The sequence below is a fragment of the Anas acuta genome, chromosome 20 (genome assembly GCF_963932015.1).
Source record: "Anas acuta chromosome 20, bAnaAcu1.1, whole genome shotgun sequence".
In the NCBI taxonomy this organism is placed as follows: Eukaryota; Metazoa; Chordata; class Aves; order Anseriformes; family Anatidae; genus Anas; species Anas acuta.
Genome location: NC_088998.1, coordinates 3362746 through 3378572, shown reverse-complemented (window position 1 = coordinate 3378572; position 15827 = coordinate 3362746). Strand labels below are relative to the sequence as shown.

Sequence of the window (15827 nt, the reverse complement as noted above, 5' to 3'; positions counted from 1 at the left end):
ACAGAAACACCCTCACAAGCACCCCATTAAAAATCAGCTTCCACTCCCCACAGCAAACTCAAGCCAGGGTGAGGGCACACAGCACAGGCACACCATGGGCAGCACTTTCACCCACAGTGAGTGGCACATCCCCAGCTCTGTGCAGCACATACCTGCAGCCACCAGAGCTCCCTCCAGACAAAGGCCAAAGCCACACAGCAAGACCTCAGAGCTGCCACCAGCTGCAGGTACCGCTCTACAGCTGCTGCTTGTGGGTGCTGTTCCTGTGCTACAGTCAGGGAGCTGAGGCAGACAGCAAGGGCAGGCTCAGATCTATCACTGCTTTCTACCCTCCAACCCCTGTCAGGAGACAATCCTTGGCTTAGACCTCACCAGCCATTTCCAAGAGAAGGGACAAGGCAGTGGCAGAGAAAAACCCTTTGCCTAGGACATCCCTTCCTCTGCTCTCCCCTCTCCCAGGAGGCAGAGGCAAGAGAACAGACTCGCCTTGATCATGGGGCTCTTCTCTTCAAAATTAAGATCTTCCCTTTCCTGGCACTTCCCATCCTCTTTCCCTGAGGCAAGATCTGGCACACCTTAGATGTTCTGGTTTGGCCTGAAGTTTTATTTAGACTGCTCCTTGCTTTGGGGATTCTCTGTTTATATCATCGGAGGGTGTTAATAAGGGCAGAATGGTTTCCAGATCCACACCAGCTGACTGGATTTCCTGAATCCACGCCATCTGTAAAAACAGAAATGTTCCCTTCTCCTTGTACACATAAATGCATTAAGGCTAAACCTCCTGGGGCAGGAGTACAGGAGAGGTTTGGACTTCTGGCCAAATGAAACCCAGCAAGCTCTGGAACGAGGTGCAGAACTACCATTTTGAACATGGAGGCACATCCAAAGGCACGCAGGATCCCATTGCTCAGTGGAGCGGGCAGAAGAGTTTGACATTTTAAAAAAGCACACGAAGGAATTTCTGGCACCTTTCTCAGACACATCTGGCACCGGCCACCCTCAGAGAGGCAGGAATATGCAAACTCAGGCCCTGGCTGGTATTACAGCACTTGCATATCCCCATCACACAGCTTTTCCATTTCAAGCCAAGCTTCTCTGGAGCCATTCTCTCACCAGCCACACGACAGCAGTGCCCTGACCAAATGCCTCAATTACACGGAAAGGCAGCAAGGCAAGAAGGGCCCTTTGGAGACAGGATGCATGGGGTGCAGTGCCTGAATGCGCAACCTGCTTGTTGATAGCCCAGGGTCCATCAGCAGGCAGATTATTCCTTGTGAACCTGATGACACCTGCTTGACACCGACTTTCCAGTCCAGAATGAGTTGCAGGCACCAAACTGGGAACCGGGAATCAGACGTGGCAGCCACAGGTGCCTTTCGCCCCAGCTCACCAGGTTCACACAGAACCCGTAACTTTATCTAGGCCCTGGCACGCGGAGGTGAACGCTGGGCTGAATCAACTTGCTGTTTCCACTACTTGTTCTCCACATCTGAACATTGCCCAGACTCTTCGGAAGGACGTGACAGCCAGCAGCACAGCCAAAAACTTCATTATTCTAATACACCAGTGCAGAGCTCAAGTGAGAGCAGGCTACAGCAGCGAAGCAGTGGGCTGAACTAACACCAAACAGTGCTGAAGCACCCACCAAGAGACAGGCAGAGGGGGGTCAAGGAGCAAAGCCCCCTAAATGGGACTTGCACACACAGGGGGTGTCAGGCACACTGACCCAGGGGCTGTGAAGGAGCCCCCAGGCCACATCGTTACACTGTGCTGTGATCCAGCCCCGCTGGGCAGTCCTGCAGAAGGGAAGGTCCCATCCTGCCACTGCTCCTCACCTCCACCCCATCACAGCCCCACTGACGCCCGCACCAGCCAGCTCCACTCCCTGACCTCAGGCTCAACCACAGTACATCCTCTCACCCCACATTGTTTGACAAAGCCAGTCCTGTCACAAGAAGGGATGAAGACAGCAGTTGAACTGTAACAGCAGTGAGTGGACAGCATACAACATCTAACGAGTGCTCCAGCTCACAGGGACTCCTCGTTGAGCAGAGGCACATGCTCATCCCATCCCCATCCCTCAGCATCCTAAAACACACATCTCATACAGCTACAGTAGTGCAGAGGATACACAAAACATTAGCAGTCCAATTAAGTCAGAGTTTGTTACAGCATAAAGCTACCCACACCCCACAAGCTGTGGGTGCTCCTGACACAGAAGCATCTTGCACACAGTATTGACAGCGATCACCTCATGGACATCGCTGCTGCACTTTGCAGGCATTACAGGAGTTGGAGGCAAAGCAAACAGAGCTCTCAAGTGCACAGAGCCCATGTATGTGCTCAGAACAAGCCCAGGCACCTGCTGGGTGTTTGAGGGATTTCACTGTGTGGCAGCATAAATGCTGCAGTACTGATATGTGCAAGGTCCTCAGTCCCAGAGGCTCTCAGAACTGCAGCTTGGCTCCTGAAATAGCAGAACTGAGCAGCATTACTTTAACAACTGGTTTAGCACTTAAGTATTTACCTCAGTTAAAAATAGCAGCTTGCTACATCTTACTTGTAGCATCAAACTCCAAAGTTTCACAACTAAAACCCATATTCTGTAGCTTCCAGAAGACTGAGTTCATAAATAAGACTGAGTTCACAAAGGCAGCTATTTCAAATTCCAATGCAATAGATGAACTTCATTATAACTGTATATTTTACCTTCATTAACAGAAAATCTGACAAAGCAGCTGGACTTCAAGGACTCTGAAATCCATGACATACCTAAAGGCAGTAAATTTGAGAATTCAGTGCAGTTTGCTACTCTGTATTTTGTGTTCCTTATAAAGGGCCTTGGAAGATTGTAAGTAATGAACTACATACAATAGCAATGGACCATCTAATCCCCAAATCCTCTCTCCAACAATAGCCAAGAACAAGTATTTTCATTTTCAGCTTCTTTATGCTTTAGCCAGCCTCCCAAAAGTCACTTTATATGGTTTATGGTTTAATTGAAGTTTAAGTATTCCCTTCTGGGGTTTGCTTTTTAAAGAAGCCTCCAACCTACTAGCTTCACTGCATGTGTAAAAAGCTTCCTCACCCTGTTCTTATGCTAAGCAGCTTACTATCAATTGCAGTATTGTGACTTCAGCCCTGCCTCAGTCTCACAGTATCATTTATGTAGGTGAGCACAGAAGTAACTGCTGTGATGGCAGAAGCAATGATCACTTTTCTATCCATTAAAGTATTTCACTGCTTCACACCACTGATTTCTTTAAAATAATTAAGGGCACGGAAGAGGGGAGTGAGCCTCTTTAGACCCCCACAAGTACAGGCATCTTCCAGCTCTTCCATGAACCCTTCCAAGGGGGGATCCCTCACAGCAGATTCAGACACATGACAGTCATCTGCTACAGATTATATTCCCAGCTCAGCCCTTCATGTGTCACAGAGCTCAACAAGCTTGTTGAGCTCTTTAATGGCTGTCTTATATGCAGCACCCAGCACAACAGGCATTTACATTATATTAAGCTCACTAGATGATATCCTAACAAAAATGTGTTCCAGCCCATACAAACTGGACAGATCAGGAGAGAACCACAGTGGAGAGCACTGCAGAGCTAGCTATCAGCTTTAACTTCTCTCCCTTCCCCTTAAAACCCACGGACAGACTCTCAGAATAAAGTAAGCCGTTTGCTGAATCTCCCTTATCTTATTGTACATCAATTTGCTGAAACATTCATGGGATCACTACGCATTTCATTTACCCTTAAGGCCAACCCCTCTGCTTATTAAATTAAGAAGATGAATGAGAGATTTGCTCTCTTGCTAGCAGCCCAGGGGATTCATTAGTCAAGTAAATGATTGCACTTGCCTCAAGTTATGCTACTGCAATGTTTGCAATGTGTCTTCTGATCTCAGCTCCCCATGCACTTTTTGGAAACAAGGTTGGCTTTCAGACAGGTCACATTTAATTCCGCTCATTTGACTTCAGCAAATGGAAATAAGGGCCTCAAACTCACTATCCTCTTCCCTACCTTCGCTCAGCCCTCCGAATTTTTCACAGAACAGACACACAAGGGGAATCAAGAGCTCCATGTAAGCTACCAATATTCATCCCATTTGTCTGTATCAAGTGCAATTAACGTTTTAGCATTGACAAAGTGCGGATTTGGGTACAGTGACACAATGCAGTAACAGAACCACAGTGGGCAGAAGGGAGCATTTCCACCCAGCATGTTAGACCATTAATTAAGCACTGAGTTAACAGTTAACAAGTTCCCTTTGCCACTCAGAGAAGAGCTAACTCTGAGCACCTGCATCCACAGGATATCAGCATTTCTACACATTATATCAGGAAAGCAGGAAGAGAAACAGCACTTCAGCAAAAGGTGAGAACTCACTCCACTGTTAGATTGCACCAAAGTGTTAAGGGTAAGAGGGACTGGACCCAAATGAGCTCCAGGGAATAGATGGCCCTGACTTTGTTGGACTGTTCCATGAAAGGCAAGCTCAGGGTGAGCAAGGCTTTCTCGCACAGCTGGGTAAGCACTTCAACAGCTTGATAAGTGGCTGATGGAAGAGATACCCTCTGGTGAGCTACATGAAGATAAGCAAATGGAATATCGAGACTCACATTTCTGCACATCTTCATTTACAGGTTGTGCTGTCTTGTATGCCAACTACTGGGAACAGCCTTCTGTCTTTGATATTAGAGAAACATTACAGCAGAAGGCAGCTTCAGGGTAACAGAAATGCAGCAAAGCATACTCCATTTTATAGGAACAACAATAGCAAGAGCCAGGGTACCTGTCACTCCACACAACTCAAACATGCCCAGGTGACCCTCCTGCACTCTGCTACAAAGCTGCACAAGGCAGAGACATCAGGCACTGGGAAAACTGCCCAGTTCTTGAAAGTTTCCCAGCAAATCTGTAACCAGAGACAAAAGACTTCGGGGCTGCTCTCTTTCCAGCACTGCACCTAAGTAAAGCACCAGGCAAACACTCAGAAAGGCACATTCCCATGAAATGCATTGCTGCTGCAGTAGAAGGGATGCTCCCCACAGCCAGGGGAAGAAGAGTGCGTGTACCACACAGATGTACAGGGCAGCAGGCAAAAGGCATGGACAGGCCTAATGGCAATGAAAAGGGAATTAAGATATCTGAGCTAACATCACAGTCCTCCCTCCCCTCCCCATCACCAGTGTGTTTATTTACTTCCCAGCTCTGCAACAACTTTCTCACCTGACCTTCATCAAGTCATTTATCCTGTGCCTATAAATAGAGTAACAAAGCAATTCTGCTGCATGTGCAGAGCATAAAGGTTTTAGCCAGGACTGATTTCACTCAATTAACACATCAAGTGCTAGCACAGCAAAAGGCACAATGTGAGGGTCCTGGTGTAAAGTAGAGAACAACAGCGAAGCTTGTTTCTGCTTTCTCACTAATTTCACCTCAAATTTTGTTCAAACTGTGTCTAGTCCAACAGCTACTAGTTAAATGAAACCACATATTAAGGCCTTACTGTGGGGTGAAGCTGCATTGGCCTGTACCAGCATCAGGGCACAGCCCATAACCAGGTGCCACTCCAGGCAAGGACAAGAGCTGGTCTGCCAAACCCTGACACGTTTCTCCCAGTGCCCAAGGAGCACACCCAGGACACACGGTAACCTCCGAGCAGCAGGCACCATGGGTGGCTGCAAACCTCCATCTCCTCTGCTTGCTGCAAAGCCAGTCACAAATCCTGCTCCCCCGTTTCTCTGGTGGTTGTGTTAGCTGCTAAGAGCTCAGGCACCCCCACACAGAAAAGGCTCCTAAACACAGGCAGGTGGATCCACAGGACAGGAAGCACAAGATGGGAGTTACACAGCCTGTGCAGGGTTAGGATGCAACATCCCTTGCCCTAAAAAGCTAACTGTGCTCTCACAAACCACAAAGCTGTCCCCAAACCTACTACCCGAAGCTAAGAGACACCTCCAAAGCCATGCTCCAGCCCCGAGAGAAGAAACACCCGGGGAGGTTAACGGGGGGCCGGCGGGAGGGCACATGGAGGCCTCCAGCCACCCCTAGCCCCCTCAGGAGCCCTTGGGGGTCCAGCAGCTCGTGGCTCCCCCCCAGCTCCATCCCTACCCCCCTCAGCCCGCAGCACACAGCCGCGAGGAGCTGCCGCCACCTAGCGGGCCCCGGCGCGGAGGAGCGGGGTGAGGGGACGGGGCCCAGCCCCACAACCCCCCCCCCGCCCCTCCGGGGCCTTACCTGGAGCTCCCCGCGCTGCCCGGCCTCCAGCCTCGTCGGGGATTTTCCCGAGGAAAAGCCGCAGTCCCCAGCACAGCAGGAGCACCTTGGGGCCAGGTCCCACGCTGGGTCGGGTGCCTGGTGCTCACCTCGTTGTGTCCCACATGGAGAAAGCTGAGCACATCCCAAGCCTGCCCTTAAATACTTACTGGGCCCACCTGGACCCACCCCGTGGCCCTTGTGATGTAACAAGAGTTGGACTTGATGAGCCTCGTGGGTCCCTGCCCCCTGCAGCTGTGCTGTGATGCTAAGAGGAGCCTAAATGCCATGGGGCACTCCTGGGCGTGTGGTTATCCCTGCTGAAATAGGGGACAAAACATTACACTCAAGTCTGTACAGGGAAATAAAAGGGAAAGGTCAGGTGCCATCACAAAAAAAAAAAAAAATAAAAGGATGAAAATAAAAGGAGGCTGCTCTTGATAGTAGGATCCTGAGAGAGCTATGTGGATGCAGACAGCGGAGGAAAAGTCAAAAACAGAAGATATAAATGTGCATAAATGTGTTACTTCTACAGAAGTACTTATGTGTTATTTCAAACGAGTCCATGTCTGCAGTTTTGTGCAGAGTACATTTGCAAGGGCTCTTCTGTGTTCCTCTGCATGAAATCTGCACGGCATGGGCTTATTCAAAAGGCTCTTGAGATTACTTTCTTATCCTGAGTGCATGGAAGGGATTTGTTCCAGGTACAGAGCATTAGCTACAAGTCTCAAAATTCAGTAGCTAATATCACTAGGAATCAAAGTACTTTTAACAGGACTAATGTTAGTAATTTTAGGGTGTCTTCTGAGGAGAGACATAGAAGGAACTGCATGGATTTAGACTAAAGTCTCCTCTGCAGCTAGTGGAAAATTACAAGAAATCTTCCATTATGTTGTGTTTAATGTCTGCAGTGTGATGCTTTGAACATGCCAGGACATCACTGTGCTCACAGCACCCAGTCAGATGATCACTTCTCTGACTGCGACTCAGTTGGGGCGCATTCAGGGAGTAAAGGAGATCTGCAGATTACGAGGTTGCTCTGCCGTGGTCTGCTACTGGCTCACATGTCCCTCCTGAGACACTGACACTGGCTGACAGAGGTGGTTTTGCTGCAGGCATCAGTGCAATATTGCAGTGCAGGGAGGTTCTTTTGCCTTAGCACCATCTCTGTGATGGAGTTTTGGAAGCAGTGACAGCAACGCCACTGGGTGTTTCAAGAGTAGCCCTGATAGTACTAGGTGTGAAGCCAACTTCAGGCTTGTGTTGTGGTGGTCTGACACAGCAAAGGGACACCCTAGTGCAAAGCCACTGCAGACAGCAAAGTTATGAGTAAAAGGAGTGAGGTTGCTCCAGGAGTTACATGGCTGCACTGACGTGCACTGTGTCCTGAGGCTGAAGCTTGTTTTGTGAGATAAAACCCACAAGCTGGCAGACTTTTTCCTGGGGTTGCATCCTACCTTTCACATCCCACTAAAGGATGAGTGCTAACAGAAACTGTCCGTGTGCTATTAGCCAGGCAACAATTTTGTGATGACAGTCAGAGACTGAGAACAGAACTTGGAGACAATTCCTGATTCCTCCAAAAAGAAAAGCAACCTAGACCTGGTGTAACCCAGTGTACAGCAACAGCAGCTGCTTACTTCTCCCTAATTCAGGTTGCCTTGAGAGTCTCAGGTGAGCTGTAACCAGATCACACACACATCTTTACTCCAGTTGCTCTTGGAATCTTCCAGTGTATTGCCAGCTGGCTAATGTGAAAGCCCAGCAAGGAGGGGGATGCTCAAATTGCCACCTTGCCTGGGGACTCAGTTTTTGGAAGCTGACACCACCTCAGTTCTCCAGATTGTCCTTGGAGTTCCCTCTCCTCACAGCTCTCCAAGCTCTGCCCGATGTGCCCTCGAGCTGTCTGCTCTGTTTTTGATAGGCAATCTGTACAGTCGAAAAGGTTGATCACACTGCTGTAATTAAGATGATGTCAATTTGGATGAAATGACTTTACTCATTTGCATGCCTGTTACAATCATCATCTCTGCTATGACAGCATTTGCCTCTGAAGCTAATGGAAAATCTCTGTTAATGCTGAGCTGTCCTGGAAGTGGTGGGAAATCAGGTTCCCACTATGGAGGCAGCGGTAGGGGTTTATGCAGTGTGCCATTTTGCCCACACTGACATGTCCTCACGTGGGCAAAAGCAGGAGGAAAGTATGTAATGAGCTTCAGGCAGCACTTGAAGGCAGCAGAAAGAGGTCAAAGCCTTTCCCTGCATCATGAAGGTGATGCAGGGCTCCTGCTCCCTGAGGACCCACAGCAGGCCTGTTCGCATAAAAGCTGTCTTCTGCTTCTCAAAGACAAACACGTGGTTGGTGTTTGCACAGCATGCGCCACGATGTGGCTCTCCTGTGTACAAAGTCAAGAGCCAAGCAGCAGCATTGCAAGGGGGAGAGGGGTGAAACATCCTTCTGACCTTGTGCTCTGGACGACAAATACACCATCTCTGCTATAATCTGAATGCAAACATCTAAAGCAATTGCTGCCAGTGCACCAGGCTGGGAGGGTGGCAGAGGGGGAACTGAATTAATGTGAGTGGGTTGAACTGAGTGTCAGGCATAATAGGGCCATGTAACAGAAAAGAAGTCAGTGGTTTGTAATGTTCAGCAGAATAAAATCATAATACATTACAGATGCTATTATAGATAGCCTCTATCTGCTTTTTATATAAATGTCTAGTTACTGATATTTTGGAGAGATGCTGGACTCAGCATGTATGGGCCTTTGCAATTTCCAGCTCCAACACAGTTCAGCAAGCAAGTCAAAGGAATATTCCTGGCAAAAATACAGCCATCTCCTTGGTCTGTTGATCCCTTTCTGTTGCAGTTGTCTTCCTCAATAAGAGCTGAAAAGCTTTCTGAAGCTTTCAAGTTTATGTATAGCTCCTCATGCAACCCTGAGCCCATTTTGGAATAATATCCACGTTTATAGCTCCTGTCACAGAAAGAATAGCCATGATTTCATCTTGTTAGGAATGTTTTAACAATCTTCAGTAATACACTGATGTTTAAATTGAGCCTTTGGTTTCATGTTGTATGTGTGAGAGTAGTGTCTATCTGGTAGGCATGTCACTGCTCCCCAGACCTGTAATCATCCAGTTCATGTACACAGCGTCACTGATATCTGACATAGCTACAGAAACAAAACCTCTCCGCCTGCCTGCAGGCTTTTTTCCTGTGTTGAGAGTTGAGCTACTGGTGACTGTTGTGAAATTTCAATGAACGGGTAGGACTGGAGAGCTGTACTGGTCCTGGGGATTTTGAGAGCTCTCATCCAGTCTCACCAGTAAGGCTGGACTGACTGAGACTGCACAAACGTCTGTCCAGATTTCCATCACACATGATGGAGTCACATGAAAAGTGAATACAATAAATAAAGAAAAGGAAAAAAAAATACTTTGTGTTTTGTTTTGCTTTGCTTTGGGGTAAAAACCTGGCAGGCTTCCATCATCTGAGCACTATTATTCATTACTAGGCGAAGGCTTTGTTTGTATCTAAGAGCTGGTCTGTGAAAACAGCTCACCCTGAGCTGCACAGAGCAACCTCTCCAGCTCCAGCACACAGTGCCTGGGGCTTAATCCCAGCTTCAAGCCCTATGGTGAGAGTTTACTACATTACCATGAGATTTCATTTTACTGTACCTATTTATTAGAAGATGAGAACCCAGGTTTCAGTCTGGATCACTAGGGCAGATGTATTCTTACCCAGATACAAACTCCACACCTGAGGACTGTGTGGCACGTGGCTGACGCAGACACAGTGACCTCCCATCCCCTGAGCCCTGAATTCAAACTCTCATAGATGAGGAATGAAAATGGGATTGTCTGTCCTTCATCATACAGCACAGGAGAACCACTTTGGTCTTCACGGGCAATATCACCATTCATCACCTTGGCCAAGGAGCGTGGCACAGAGGGGTATGGGTGCTGCAGCTGCAGAGGTTTGCAGTGGGATTAATGCCAGCATGTCACCGGCACTGTGTGAGTGGGGCTAGAGAAAGAGAGGACATCTGGTGCATGGACGGGTGGATGGATACTGGCACGTATTTTTATGCCATCCCTTATTTTCACAAGCTCAGCAACATGCACAAACATAGTGAGGGAATATGAGTGCTCTCACCTTTGTGAGGATGGGTTAGTGTGCTGCACTGTGCAACTCACATTCCTTCTCCATCCATCTATCCATCTTTTTCCATTTTCATCCCTAAAGTCGGTTCACACACACTGGCACTTGCTTATCTGCTTCCAGTTGCCACCTGGAGCCCCCCTTGTAAAATTACTTTTTTTTTTTTTTTTAATGAAAGACAGTGCTGTGCAATGTCCAGAAGGTGGCAAGCTTTCAATGCGTATTGCTCTGTGCTTCCACTCGTTCCCCCAAAGCAGAGGCAAGCCAGGATTATGGAAACCCTATTTGCTCATGGGCTGAGAGGCTGTGTCCAAGTATGTGTGTGTGAGACAGGGAGACTTGCCCGTGACTAATCGGCAGTGTCAGTGACAAAGGAAACAATGTCCTGCTACAGACAGTCCCAGATAACAGGCAACTCGGCCTGTTATCCTCCAGAGCAAGGCACTGGAAACAATAGTCAGAGAGACTTGGGCTGCAGCGTTTTCCCAGGCTTTCTGAACACACTGAGTTCGCAACAGCATCCTGCTCTAAGAGGTGAGTCAAATCCATCTCTATCAAAAGAAAGCAAAACCCAGATGGTCTTGAGAAAGTCATGTTCTCCCTCCGCAGACAAGCACACACGCTTTAACTTCCTCCATCCATTCTGTTTAGTGGAGGCTGTGTTTAGTCACACAGACGTATCCCTGCAGGATGACAGCAGAAATTATGTTTCTGGGCATATGCTGCACTAAAGCAGGCAATCGTGTGTTGTACACATAGAGCTGGGTGCCCAAGTACCCCGTTTTGTTTTACAGAGGACCTACTCTAGCCATCCTAATGATCGATGGGTTGTGGCTCTGGAGGGGGAGGTCAGGCAGCAAGCTTTGTGAGCAGCTGGCCCATTGACCTGCCAGGCTGTCTACATCAACTCGGGCAGCTGCTCCTCCGGCTCTTTGCCTGTTTAGGCTTTAAACTCCTTGGTTCAGGCACTGTCTCCTATGATATACTTGTCTGTCACAGAGCCTGTGACATTCTGGTTCTGTTTCAAGGTTCTGAACATCACTGGCAAGCCAGGGGGTCCTGGGATGGCAGCAGAGCTTCGTGGCAGGTTGCCCCAGAGCCATGCCAGTGCCATCTCCTGGATGAAGTCCTCCCCTGTAATGACTGAATGTGCTGCTAAGAAGAAAATCTTCAGAGCCATTTTTCAGGCTTTCCTAACACTGCAACACCAAAGGCAAAGGAGAGGAGTATATATATATATATATATAATATATATATAATATATATATAATATATATTATATATATATATATTATTATTTTTTTTCCAGACAAGCTTAAGTTTGGAATATGTGAAGTTAAAAAAAAAAAAGCAAATAACCTCAGTTACCCAGGTGACAGCAAGTAACACAGGGGCTGTTATTGCTGCTCGGGTCAGGTGCTAACTGTGATTTCGGATCAGCTTACAACAAAGCCTTGGCACTTGTTCTGTTGCTCTTACCTAGTGAATGCAACTTTCAGGGTAGACAGTTAGCAAGAGTAAGACAAGCATGACAGCATCCCTCCTCCAGCTCAGCTGGCACTGCAGCAAAATAAATTTCCCCTGAGTACCCAGATCACGTAGGTGTGGTGTTGTTTCAGAGCTTTTATGGATTCAAACATTTTTTTTGGCCACTTACAAGAAACACATGGAGTACAGTTCTGGTTACCTCAAACATCTTCAAAAAGCACCATGACAAGAATCCCTTTTATGCATCCCTGCTTCCTACATCACCCAAAATGAGGAATAAAATTATATCTCCTTCTCTATTCTGCCTCTAACCTAGTACAGGTTGCTAGTGACTTCACCAAATACAGAAATGGAGGTGGAGATGCTCAGACATATTATTACAGCCTTTATGAGTATTTGGGGGTTCATAACTGAGCATAATACAAAATTAATAAAACCTACACCGTGGTCTGTTATTCCCTTTGCAAAGCCCTTCCTGCAGCCACAGAATTCATTTTCTTTAGATGATCATCCTTTCTGTAAAACTTTGACCCTCACTCATTTCTATGAAATCTCTCCTAGGTGGAATATGTATTTAAATGCACTATTTGAAAGATTAGCAGGGCAGTCCAGAAGGAATAGCTGCAAAAGGGCAAAGAATTGCCCTTCAAATTACCATGAGGAAAAAAAAGAAAAAAAAGAAAAAAAAAGAAAAAAAAAAAAAAAAAAAAAAAACAACTTGAAACCAGCATGGACATCTTTGTAGGACAACTTTCACCAGAGCTACTTCCAACAGCCCCTTCCTGAGAGCGCTGTTAATCATGGCAGCGTCAGTCTTCTGTTAATTTTGCCAAACAGTGGTAAAACAGACAACACCTCCTACTCAAGAGCTCTCCTTTGTGGAGAAATCTCTCCCAGTTTTCAGGTTGTAGACGAGGCACATGGGAGCAGCCCTGACACCCCTTCAGCAGCTCACGAATTTCCTCCTGTGCCTGGAGGGCTTTGAACATCTCTTACTGCTACACAAAAGTGTGAGACACGGGGAACAGGATCACTGGAGGTGCTCTCAGTCTAGGGCAGGTGCTCTTCTACGTGTAACCAGGAGCAGGAGGTGGGAAGGAGCTGGGCTGGTGGGACTCTGGCCTCCTGTCACTTGAAAGTCTGCACTTTCATCTGTTATTTGGTCTGGCTCTCTGCCTGGGGAAATGAACTCTGAGCTTTTTCCTAATAAATACACAACTGATCCAAGTACCATCATCAATTACTGACAGACTCATCAGAGACATTAGCAGATGGGATTGCACTCAGAATTAATTGTCCTCACTGAGATAGCAGTCCATCCAAACCATCTGAGGGAAGTCAGCGCTGCCAATTTATAATGAAAAATGTAAACAGACCCAGACAGGGAACACTGAATATGTGGTTTAAATGTAGCAGCTCAAAGGTGTCTGGGAAAGCCCAGGTATCTATGCCTTCTCTGCATCAACATTTGTCCAGGCCCAAGGGTGCTAGCCAGCTCTCCAGGACTTCTGCAAAAGAAGCCAGGGTAGAGCAGTAGCTCAGACCAGTCTGTGAGTACCTGGGAATCCTGGAGGAATGCCCACAGTGCCTGTTTAGATCGACCGCAGCGTTTGTGCCAGGGGAGATCAGCACTCTGTGCTTACTGTACTCACTCTATTCAGATTAATCGTGCTGATTCTGTCTGGAAATCCCAGTGGGAATTAACTAGTGACCTCACTGCCTCGTCCCTTTGGTTACAGAAATCCAGGCCACTGACATCTGGTTTCCATGCTTCAGCCAAGAGGCTAGTAGGAACTTCCCTGTTCAAAGAATAAATAAAGAATAAATAAATAAAGTTAAAATGCCAAGGACACCTTACCACAAACTGGGATTACTGTCAACTGCTCTTACTGCACATTGCTGGGCCCAAATCCATAGGAATTTAGGGACTGAGAGACCAAATCCCGACAACCTCTGTTACGAGTGAAGGAAAAGCCCCATGTCTATTGGGCATGCAAATTTCTGACAGACATGAAACTTAAACTTGGAATTCTGTTCAAAATGGGTTTAAACCCACTTCATCTGATACACAACTATTTGCTAGTCTACAAATTGTATCCAGTAACTGAAATTTATTTCTGGAGTGCTCTGGATTTTATAGACTAAAAACAATGACTTCATGGTAAAGCAGTATTAGATATTAGATTCCTGCATGAAATATTACACGATGCCATTTTTGTAATTTCCTCCTTGCTTGATCTTGATAACATAGTCCCCCAGGCACTGGAAAGCCAGAGAATATATGCCAAGTGGAAGAGAGGGAAAAGTGAGAGTCGCCAGTAATACAAAACACAATGAGGGAAACAGTGTTTGGGTGACTGCTGTGTGATAGGGAACATTTTGTCTCCTTTCTTCATCAGTCATTCATAGTGGGGAAGAGATAATAGTTTTGAAAAGCTTGGAAGCAATTCTTAGAGCTGCTTTGAACCAGCTTCCAAGCAGAGCTTTACTCGTCTTGTAAATCCCTTCCTCTCTAGAGTTTTAAATTCAATAGCAATGACAACAGAAAAACAAGTACCTCCAACTAACCTTCATCATTCAAGAAGTGGACAGAAAGCAGGAAGCATGGCAATATGGATTATATTTAGGTTTAACCCTTTCTCTGCCAACAGTGAAGTGCACCAAGGGATTCTGCACTCATTTCTGCTCTGATAGTGGTATCAATTTATTCTTTTGCAGTGAGGCTATTCAGAAGAGAGAACTAAACCAAAAGCCGAGTGACTCAATAGTGCAAGATGTTGACTTACATCTTTTCTTTCCACAGACGTAATATGCTCAAGGAAATTACATCTGGTTAAAATGCAAAATTTCTGTCTATGAGGAAATTTATGCATGGTTCTAGCACGCTTCACAGAAGAAAAGGAGCAGTCACTGCCCTGCAGAGTACAGGCTTAATGCACACGCATTTCTAAGCAGCTATCTGGAAATACGTTTGGGGCTGGTGCAGTGTTTCTGCATAATTGTTTATACAAACCCAGTTAGCTGCTGGCATTTCATAGTGCTGCAAAGATACCTCTGGTGAATGCAGACTTATCTGCCGTAGAACAATCTTTAACAGCTGTTAGAAGCGCTGTCTTTTATTAGCTGCATGACTCCATAACGCAATAAAATGACATCCTCCGTATACAAAAAAAAATCCTCTTGATGAAAGATGCACCACAGAAAATGAAACCAGAGAGACTACAGTTCTGTGCCTTGTACTGTTACAAGACAATGAAGAATCACAAGGCAAATTCTTTCTGTATGGCCCCCAAAAGGCATGTCTCTAATACAGAGAAGGCCAGGTACCCTTCTGCCTAGTGGGCAAGGTCTCCAAAACCATCTTACAATTCTAACTGCCCAGGTAAAGTCAGTTACATATCCAGGTGTTTGAGAGGTTCACTGAGAAATGAGAGGCCTCCACCTCACTCATTTTTTAAGATCTTTAGTACTTTTTAATTGACTTAGCCGAAGTGCTGGTAAACAAGATGGAGAGAAGACACATGAGGATTTAAAAACAGGCTCAGACTTGAAGTGACAGTGTAAATTTATACTCTGTTTTCATTCCCTTGGGCTAGTGTATTTTCCTGCATTACTTCCTACTATGCAAGTGAGCAGGTACCTCTGTGTAATGGCACATGTTGGAAGAGGCTTGAGTGAATCAGTGATATGAGAAACTTGCTGGGGATGAGCACATAGCCAAGGGTCAGCATATTCCTAAATTATTAATAAATGCCTTCCAATTAATCTGCCTCTGCACATGCAGTGATTCAGGCCTGAATGACTTTGGAGAGCTCGGAGGGTGAATCACAATTCTTTGTTTTCTCTCTTGTTTCTCTTTCAGTGAATCCTCCTGAGAAGGTGTCAGCTCTCCTTTACTTTGGATG

The 15827-nt window shown here is 46.5% G+C and overlaps 1 protein-coding gene across 5 annotated transcripts in view; it reads right to left on the bottom strand.

Moving 5' to 3' along the window:
* Nucleotides 1-15827, bottom strand: part of PAPPA (pappalysin 1) — a 384400-nt gene that overhangs the window by 355263 nt on the left and 13310 nt on the right. Inside the window, exon 1 of one of the 5 annotated variants that reach the window (XM_068656710.1) lies at nt 6246-6404. The exons of the other annotated variants lie outside the window; for them this stretch is intronic. The gene's annotated coding sequence lies outside the window, so the exon portion shown is untranslated. Of the gene's footprint in view, nt 1-6245; nt 6405-15827 lie in introns of those variants that run through there. 5 annotated transcript variants of the gene reach the window in all.